General features: G+C 43.7%; 1 long non-coding RNA gene across 1 annotated transcript; it reads right to left on the bottom strand.

Moving 5' to 3' along the window:
• Positions 1–2,309: 2,309 nt before the first annotated feature.
• LOC138920201 (uncharacterized) lies at positions 2,310–8,399 on the bottom strand. The gene is made up of 3 exons (XR_011430977.1): positions 8,019–8,399; positions 4,160–6,973; positions 2,310–3,551 (listed from the first exon to the last, which is right to left on the bottom strand). It is a non-coding gene; the product is annotated as an uncharacterized lncRNA (long non-coding RNA).
• Positions 8,400–9,543: the final 1,144 nt, after the last annotated feature.

The raw sequence follows: 9,543 nt of genomic DNA, 5'->3' as shown, positions 1-9,543 counted from the left end.
TCTTGCCTACAGAACTGTTAAGATAAGAAATTTGCATTGTTTTAAGCCACTAAGTTTCTGGTGGTATGTTACAGCAGTGACAGGAAACTGCACAGTTACCTCCCATACTCATCTTCTGAAAACAATTACTTGAAGATATACTTTAGAGAAATGAAAGAAGAAGCTAAGAAAGAGAGATGCACATGATGCAAGAAACAATGGAACTAATCCAGCAGTAAAATGTAACGATCGGATTTGGTGCAATAAATCTAGCAAGCATTCTTTCAAAATTAGAATAGAAAGCCAGAAGTTTTCAAGAAAAAATATCTTAAAGGAGAAAGTAAATTCCATTGCAAAATCATAAGACTAAGAAACCCAAAGATCTTAAATATAGAATGAAGATATTTGCATATTCTATGAATTAAAAGAAATTCATTAGGAACTTTGGGAAAAAATCAAAAATTGTACACAGAAGTCATGATCCAAATACATATGATTTTAAACAATTGCTAGGGAGTAAGAAAAGATAAGCCATTTACCCTTGATAACAGGAATATTTCCTTCATGCACCATGGCTGAGAATTACCATTTCTTCTCTGTGGGTTCAATAACACTGCTAGATTCTGTAGTAAATGTTGTTTACCCAATTACAATATTTGAAATGCCTTTTTGAGAGTTTGGCCATTTAACCTATAGACAAAGCAAGTAAGATTTAGTTATAATTATAGTACAGAACATAATTGGTACCAACACTGACAATATGAAAATACCGCTGGCCTTCAGGATTCAGGAGGGGGAGGAGAGAAGGCAGAAAGTATAGGTCCAACAGTGTCCCCATGTCACATGGTGGGAAGTCAGTAGTATTGTCTAAATGGCTGACAAAACAAAAGTTTACGTATACATGTTTTTTAACTTATAAAGATAATCATTCATTTAAGTAGAGAGATGAGAGACGGCCTCAGGAGAAATGATGCTCGGGAAACTATCTGAAAGTGGGGAGAGATTGAGCCTTACGAATATCTGAGGGAAGAGCATTCTAGGCAGAGGGAGTAGCAAGTGCAAAGACTGAAGTGGGTGAACGCAACTAGAGACCAGGAGGCTGAAGCAAAAAGAGGGAGGAAGAGTGTAATAAGACAGGCCCGCGAGCCAAGGGAGGATGAGTACGCGGGTTATGGAGAAGATCGTGTAGTCTTTCAGTGAAGTGTCGTCCTTCAGCCAGTAGCATCACACCACCCAGGATCAGAACCTGCACTTGAACAAGCCCCCGGTGAACCTTATGCACTTGGAAGTTTGAAAGCACTGCTATGGAGCCTCCTGGGCCCTCCTAAAGACTTCGGTTTTTATTCTAAATGAGAAGAAAGCCATTGGCTGAGCAGAGGAGTAACATGATCTGATATTCATTTTAAAAGAACTCCTTTGACTACTATTTTGTAATTAGACTATGAGAGGGCAAGAGAGGAAACAGGGAAACAAGTTAGAATATTTCAACAATTCAAATGAGAGATGGTGATGATTTGGACAATGGAAGTGATGACAAGTGGTCAGAGTGTGGATATATTTTGAGCTAAAATCAACAGGATTTTCCACCAATTTGGATATGAACCTTGATGGGGACAAAAAGGTGTTGGAGGGAGGGGTGATAGAAGATTCGGTTTCTGAACATCTATGAAGATGAAGTTGGCATTTACTGAGTGGGGAAGACAGTGGGGGAGCAGGTTGGAGAGGGCAGAGTGGGGTGGAACCAAAAAGCATGAATTTAGTTTGGGATATTTTAAGGTTGAGATGTTTGTTAGCCGTCCAAGTGGAAGCATCAAGCAGGCAGTTGGTTGGAAGAGTCTGGTATTCAGTAGAGAAGGCACTTACCTGAAAACCTAAGAATAACTTAAAGAACTGAAAATAGTAGCGTGAGAGAGGGAGAGTGCGAAGGGATTTTGAAAGCGGAGCAATGACACTTAATCTTTCATTGTGGGGAATCAACAAATACTGTTTAAGTTTGAGAGATTAAATAACACCATACAAGTGTATAGAGTTATGGTAGTAACCTATCTAAAATAAAATATAGTCAAAAAGAAATTAAGTGAAATAAGCCAGTCACGAAAGGACAAATATTGTATGATTCACTTATATGAGAGACCTAGATTAGATAGATTGATAGAGACAGAAAGAATGGTGGTTGCCAGAGGCCAGAGGGAGAGAGCAATGGAGTGTTACTGTTTAACGGGTACAGAGTTTCATTTTCGGAAGATGAAGAAAGTTGTAGAGATGGATGGTAGTGATGGTTGCACAACAATGTGAATGTACTTAATGCCAATGAACTATATACACTCAAAAATGGTTAAAATGGTAAATTTTATGTTATGCATATTTTACCACAATAATTTTTTTTAATTTTTATAAACTCACATAGTAATCGCACACAAAACAGAAATAAACTGTTACCTCATGAGACATGAAAAGAGAGGAAGGAAGGGAGATTTTTGCTTTGAATTCTGTGCTTTTCTTTACTGTTTGGATTCTTTAGCCATATGCACAGATTATTTTCATATTTAAAAATAAAATATTTTAAAAGAATGAGTATGCGAAGGGAGAATTTCAATCCATGTTTCTGCTTGACTTGCGCTCAATTTCTCAAAACACTATTTTATAGAAGCTGATTTCCAAGAAGCTTTCAAAGCCCCTTTTATTATTATTATTCCTAGAGCCTTTCCCTTGGAGTCAGAAACACGTGTTTTTCCAACGGAGCTCGCGTTCAGAGCCTGGGCGGGTAAGCACATTTGGGAACCTGCTCGGCGCAGCCCTCCCCTTTGAACCACTGTGTTTTCCAGGGCTCCTCACGCATCCTTCATCCAGTTGGCTTCCCATCTAACACATCCATCAGGCAGCCAGTATTCACTGAGTTGCCCGTGGGGGTGGCCAGAGCCTGCTGGAGCACGACTGTTAAAGAAACTCTGCCACCAGCAAGGCAGACCTCAGGAAAAGCCCAGACTACAGTGGCTCATCATCCAGGCTCCAACCAACAGGCCATATGATGCCGATATGAAGGCCTCGAATAAGTCTGTCTCATCTTTACCAGAAATTCTAGATTCCAGACAGAAAATTCTAGCACACTCGGGTTAGAAGAGACTTCAGAAATCATATTGCAAAACTGTTCCTTTTTAAAAACGGCGCTACAAGACCTAAAGACGTGCCATCACAGACAATGAGTTAGAAGCAGAGCCCAGACCTAAATGTTGGTATGGATGTCAGGAAACATGCCACGTTCTAGATAAGTCTGAAAGACCTCCCAGAATAGTGGTCCTGTCCTATAGGGGGTGGTTAAGGAATAGACGGTGATTAGGGGACTAGGAAGCAGTTGCAATTCCATTGGCAGAGAGAGCAATAGCATGATCAGTCAGCAAGAGTTCTTTGACGGACTGTGAAGGCATTCAACTGATGGATGGATGGATTCTCTCTTGAGCGACTCTTTTTTATTTTATGTCCCAGAACTTGCTCTATGTGCTCTGGATGTAGACTTGAATCAGACATGGTCCTGCACTCAAGAAGCAGTCCAGCAGGCCAGATGGTTACCATGGCTGCCAAGAGAGACAGTTGCAATACAGCATGATGAGCATGGGATAGAGCAATCTTTCATAAACTTTTCTGATCATGAGAATTACCCACACCAGATTTACTGAGTTGAATTATTCAGGGGAAGGGCCTGGTATTCTTCACTTTTATCACAACCCTCCCCTCTCCCCCCAGTGATACTTAGGATCAGTCATTCTGACTTTGGAATCATTCAGAGCTGGATTCCAATTCTGGTTTAGGTCAATGATGTTATCTGCCTGAGAAAATTACCTATCTGGACATTCACCTTTCACCGGTCCCCAAGTCTCCCAAGACTGTGCCTTTTCCACCTGTCAAGATACGGGCCACTTTGTGTTGTTATCCAGGTTGTATACTGCACAGACACTGGTCAAGAGACTGAATGTTTGCTGAGATTCCACCCTGTCCTAATTCCTCCACCCAGAGGAAAGGGTCCCACTGTTTTTCATCCAAACACTCTAAGCGTCGCATCCTGTTGAGCTATCTTCCCAAATGGAGCGACATTTGTAATTCATCTGCCCAAAGGGGGCACTTTTTTCTAATTTGTACAAAGGCACCATTGAGACTAGCAGGATCCTGAAAATGGTGATGGTACCTGTCACCGCTCCCAGATTTCCCTGCCACAGATGGCTTCTTCATCTCTTCAGTGCCTGCGCCAGTCTAAAGTAGGAGCCAGTTCTCAGTCTGAGTCCTTGCCAAGCCACTCAGCCCTATAACAAAGGATACAGCATCCCAAATACTGTTTGCCCCGTGCCTGGAACCAGAGGCAATGTAGCTCGTGATGAACGAGATGAGTTTTGGAGTCAGACCGGAGTTCAGTTTGCAACTTCAGCCTTTACTGTGTGACTTGAACAAATTAAGTGTTATCTATAAAATATAAATTAAGAAGTTTTTTATACATAACGTTCTTGGAAGGTTTGAATGAGATAATGCATGTAAAAGCCTTTAGCATAGAGCCTTTGGCATGGTGAAGTTTGTTCCCTATGTGCTACTCCAATGGATTTAAGCTTCACCATAACACTCTGGACAGCTACGATTATTAGCTCCATTCCACAGATGAAGAAAAGGAGTGTTGGAGGTGAGAAGGGGGAAGGGGGATAGAGCTGACATCCAAACTCAACTCTAATTGTCTAATCCATTTTCCTTCCACTTTTGCCCCTAGATCCAGACATCACCTTTTCTCTTGGTTCCTGGTTCAAGGAAAGGAAAAAATAAGATTTCATCCTCAGTTTATAAATGCTCCCAGATTAGGCCTACCAACATGGGTAGAACAGCAAATAGGATTTTGATTTTGAGTGTCAACTCACAGGGGTTAGTAATTCCTGCCCAGAGGACCATGTTATGAAAGGGTGCAAGGGCAAGTCGGGGTTTCTAGAGAATCATGATTGATTCATGATGTCAGCCACGGGAATGGGATCCAGGAAGGAAGGCAGGCCCTACAGAGTGCACCCCACCCCCTTTCAGATTTCAAAGTCTGCCCAAAGTCAAGCACACTTGATAAAAAGGGTACTAAATAAAGCTGTTAAAGACCATTAGCACCTTATTAAGACCTTTTCCCAGAAGCAGCCAAAAACAGCCAAAGAATACAGAATGGAGGAACATTTTGGAGAGAAAGCATGGAGCTGTCTGATGTATTTTACATAAGGAGCAAAAACTCAGTTCTGTCTATTCCCGAAGACTTCTAGGCTCCGTCCTGCTGAACATCCAGGAAGGTGGAGGGAGGTCGCTATGGAATTCTGAGACCTCCTCATGAAGCCCAGCAGGAGCTTATGTGCGACCTGGGGCAACTAACCTAGGCTCTCCCAACTTTAGGTATTTCATCTGTAAAACGCGGATAGTAATCTCTAACTCATTGTGGTTTTGCAGGTACTAAATAAGGTAAATTATCTAAAGAAACTACAGAGAACCCCATCCAAAGTAGGTTTTGGAAAGTGTTTATTCCTCACTCCTTCTCTTTCTCCCTCAGGAACACTGTGACATCTTTGTAGGTCAGGATTGTTGAGGTATAATTTACACAGAGTAAAATTCATTCATTTTAGGTGAACACTTCTATGAGTTTGACGAACATCACAGCCACGTAACTGTTACCACCAAGCTGTAGGATGCTGCCACCACCCCAAAGAGGTCCCTCACATCACTTTCCAGTCAACCCCTCACCTACCCCGGCAAACACTGATCTTATTTCTGCCCCTATAGTGTTGCTTTTTATTGTGACCAATTTTAAAAGAATAAATCCAAATAGCAAATAATTCTCTTGAGTTTTTCTTTCACATTCTATTCAAAAATAGCTCAGCTCTGACAGCTCAGCTCTCTTTTCCAGGAAAATTCTTTATTAAATAAATGAATTCCATGTGCATATTAAGAAGACATTCTGCTTAGTATTCCTTCTATTTATAGCCAGAGTTTAACCAGCAGGGGCCCGGCCAGCCTGTCAGGGTCCTCTTCAGCTCACACTCTCTCCTCCCCACTCCAGCCCAACTGCAGAGCTGGCTCCAGGCCCAGGGGGCACAGGCGAGTCCAAGTGCCAAGAGGGGCCTGGGGAAGTGTTTCCTGATGAGGTGTGCTCCTCAATCTTTTGGTGCAAACTTCAGGATGCCCTGGAACTCCCGTGGAGAGTACATGGGCATATAATAGCTAAGAGCATGTAGAGGGGAACTGGACTAAAGACAAGGCTAGAAGGAGGGATGGGCAGAGCTCAGTGGTCTCTGAAGTCCTTTCCTGCAGAGGAGTCCCATGACCCAGGCAGATCACTCAACAACTCCTGAGGTCACCCCCCCGCCCCCCATCATGTGCCAGATATTGCGCTGGGCATGAGAATTAGAGGTGGACAAGTAAGGGAAAAATAATTAGACTAGTTTCTGCCCACAAAGAACTTACTATCTAATAGAGAGATAAAACATGAGCAAAGGACGTGGTTGAGTGGAGGAAAGCTAGCATGGGCTATGGAGCTAAAGGGAAGGAGATTTTAACCCGATTTTGCCATTTGCTGGTCACGTGACCTCGGTACTGTTGTTCACCTCTCTGAGCCTCAGTGTTCTCATCTATAAGATGGAAATTACATCCACCCACCGAGGGGTGTTATGTGAGATGAATGAGGTAATAGGTATAAAGCACCTAGCCCAGACCCTGTTATATACAGGCTCAGGAAAGGCTGGTTTCCTTCTTACCCTCTGTATTAGTCAAGGTTCTCCAGAAAAACAGAACCAAAAGGAGATACAGAATATAGATATGTATCTGAGAGATTGATTATAAGGAATTGGCTCATGCAATTATGGCGGCTGAGAAGTCCCAAGACCTGCAGATGGTAAGCTGGAGACACAGAAAAGCCAATGGTGTAGTTCCAGTCCACGTCCGAAGGCCTGGGAACCGGAGAGCTGACGGCATAGTCCCCGTCCAAAAGCCAGCAGGCCTAAGACCTGAGAAGAGATGATTTTTCAGTTTGTGTATGGAGGCAGGCAAAGACCGGGGTCCCAGCTCAGAAGTCAGGCAGGAGGAATTCCCTCTTATTCCACCATTGACTGGATGAGGCCCCATCAGGGAGGACAATCTGCTTTACTCAGCTTACCAACTCAAAAGTTTCCATCTCATCCAGAAACCCTTCACAGACACACCCGGAAAAACGTTTGACCAATTGTCAGGGCACCCCACGGCCCAGTCAAATTGACATAGAAAATTAACCACCTCACCCTCCAAGAAAGGAGTTGGTGTTCTGTTAGAGGTTCAGATAGAGAGCTACAGCATTTAGAAGGAGAAAAAGGTTACTTCTGGCTGAGAGATGTGGAGGAGACGATATTTGAACCTTCTGCTCATAACTACAGCTGCACCATCTCCTGAGAACCTGCTCCATCCTACAGGACAGGTCCCGGTTTAAGTGTCATCCACTCCTGTCAGTGTCAGCTCCATCCTGAGATGTGACTTCTGACTTTCTACCTTGCATGACAGTCCTCCTCTCATTCTATAGTCTGTAGGCTTCTTAAGGACTTTGTCCCTGACTGATGCGGTCTCAGGCACATGGCAGAGGTTCAGGAATGTTAGTTGAGCAACTGTGACATCTAATCCAACCATTTCAGGCAACAGATAAGGCAGCTAAGGCTCAAGGCTTATTTGTTTGTTCATTCAGCCAGCACTTGCTGCGCCTCCTCTATGCTCTGTGACAATAAATAAGGGTAAAAATAAAGATGCAAGCAAGATATCAAATATGCCTCTAAAAGCTCAGGCTAATACAGAGGAGAGAAATGAAGAAAAGGGAGCTCCTACTATGTTCAAGCCTCTTTATTCCCTTATATTCCCAATGTCCACTCACTCATCCATTTCTCCAAAAATATATACATATCTTTTTGAGGAAGCTCAGCCCTGAGCTAACTACCGCCAATCTTCCTCTTTTTGCCGAGGAAGACTGGCCCTGAGCTAACATCCATGCCCATCTTCCTCTACTTTTTATGTGGGACACCTACCTCAGCATGGTGTGCCAAGCGGTGCCGTGTCCGCACCCGGGACCTGAACCCGTGAACCCTGGGCCACTGGGAAGCAGAATGTGAGCACTTAACTGCTGCACCACTGGGTCGGCCCCCAAAAATATTTCTTGAGCACTCTGAGTGCCAGGCCTGTCTGAGGTTCCAGGTAGCCAGCAAACAAATGAGGAGTCGTTCTTCTGCCGTAGAGTTCACAGCCCAGTGGGAGACACAGACTGAGAGACGTGATAAAATAAAACAAGGCAATTATAAAAATGGCAGTATTCGAAACTGCAGAGGACTCAAAAGAGAAAGAACAAATCATCTGCCTGGGGAAGTCAGGGAAGGTTTGCCAGTGTTGGAGCTGAGAGGTGAAGGCAGTGCAGCTGTCCTCAGTCAGACGTGTAGGGAACATTGACCACACAGACACCGCGTCTTACGCCATGAGAACAGCCTGTACAAAGGTTACAAATAAGAGCTTTCGTTTCGTGATGGAGCCTCTTATAGTTTAATTTTGCGCAAAACATTGTATTAAAACATATGACCACAAACCATTGCACACCACAGTCTAGCTCTGATTATTCATTCTAGCTGGTTAACTGTAACCCTCCGTGTGGCCGCAATCCAACAGCTTCCAACTCTCATTGCTCAGAGCATCGTGTCAGGTTGGGCTGTAACTGCTGGGCCAGAGAGCGCCCGAGGGCAAGGGCTCCTCCTCCACCACCATGGATATCTTTGTGGCCCTGTTGGTATTTGCCTCAACCAATCTTTATTACCTCTTTTGGAATAAATCCTGCTTTCAAGGATCATAGGCACGGAATGCTACCAGAGAGTTGAGCTGGAGGCTTCGTAGTGCCCCTTACTTACCCTGTTACCACAATCAAAACAGCCTCACGAGCCTCAGTTTTCTCAGTTAATAACTGTTCATCTTTATTGAGGGCTTACTGTGTGCCAGGCCCTGTTCTGGGCACTTATAGTGTATTGTCAAACATACGTTATCTCACCCAATCTTCACTACAAGCTGTGGATGTGGATATAAGTGTTAGGATTCCCATTTTACAGCTGTGGAAACTGAGGCCCAAGAGTGATGAACTGATTTGTCCAGAGTCACACAGATCAGATCAGAATATGGTCTAGAGCTCAGCAAGCTCAGCTCCTTGCCCCTACAACTTCCCTCCAGGACTAGAGGTGAATACAATTCAACTGCATAAAAAAGGGGTGTGCAAATATTAATGAGGCAATGAAGCCTGACTATGCCATTCTTTGACTTAAATCGATTGTTCAACTCGTCCTCCACTAACCACAAGATAGTCCCTTCTGCTTGCATGGCCTTCAGTATCCTCTACAATCTAGCTCTGCCTGCCCCATCAGCCTTTACCGTGTTCATTTACCCAAGCCCAACACCAAATACTGCATGTTAGAGCCCTTAAACCCCAAACTCCCTATTGTAGATAGCGTATGTACAGCTCCTCAGTTACCCAATCTGCAGTAATGAGAGGTTTGGCAATAGACTATAAGGGTTCTTCAG

Source organism: Equus caballus, chromosome 2 (assembly GCF_041296265.1).
Source record: "Equus caballus isolate H_3958 breed thoroughbred chromosome 2, TB-T2T, whole genome shotgun sequence".
In the NCBI taxonomy this organism is placed as follows: Eukaryota; Metazoa; Chordata; class Mammalia; order Perissodactyla; family Equidae; genus Equus; species Equus caballus.
This window is presented reverse-complemented; position numbering and strand designations above follow the sequence as displayed.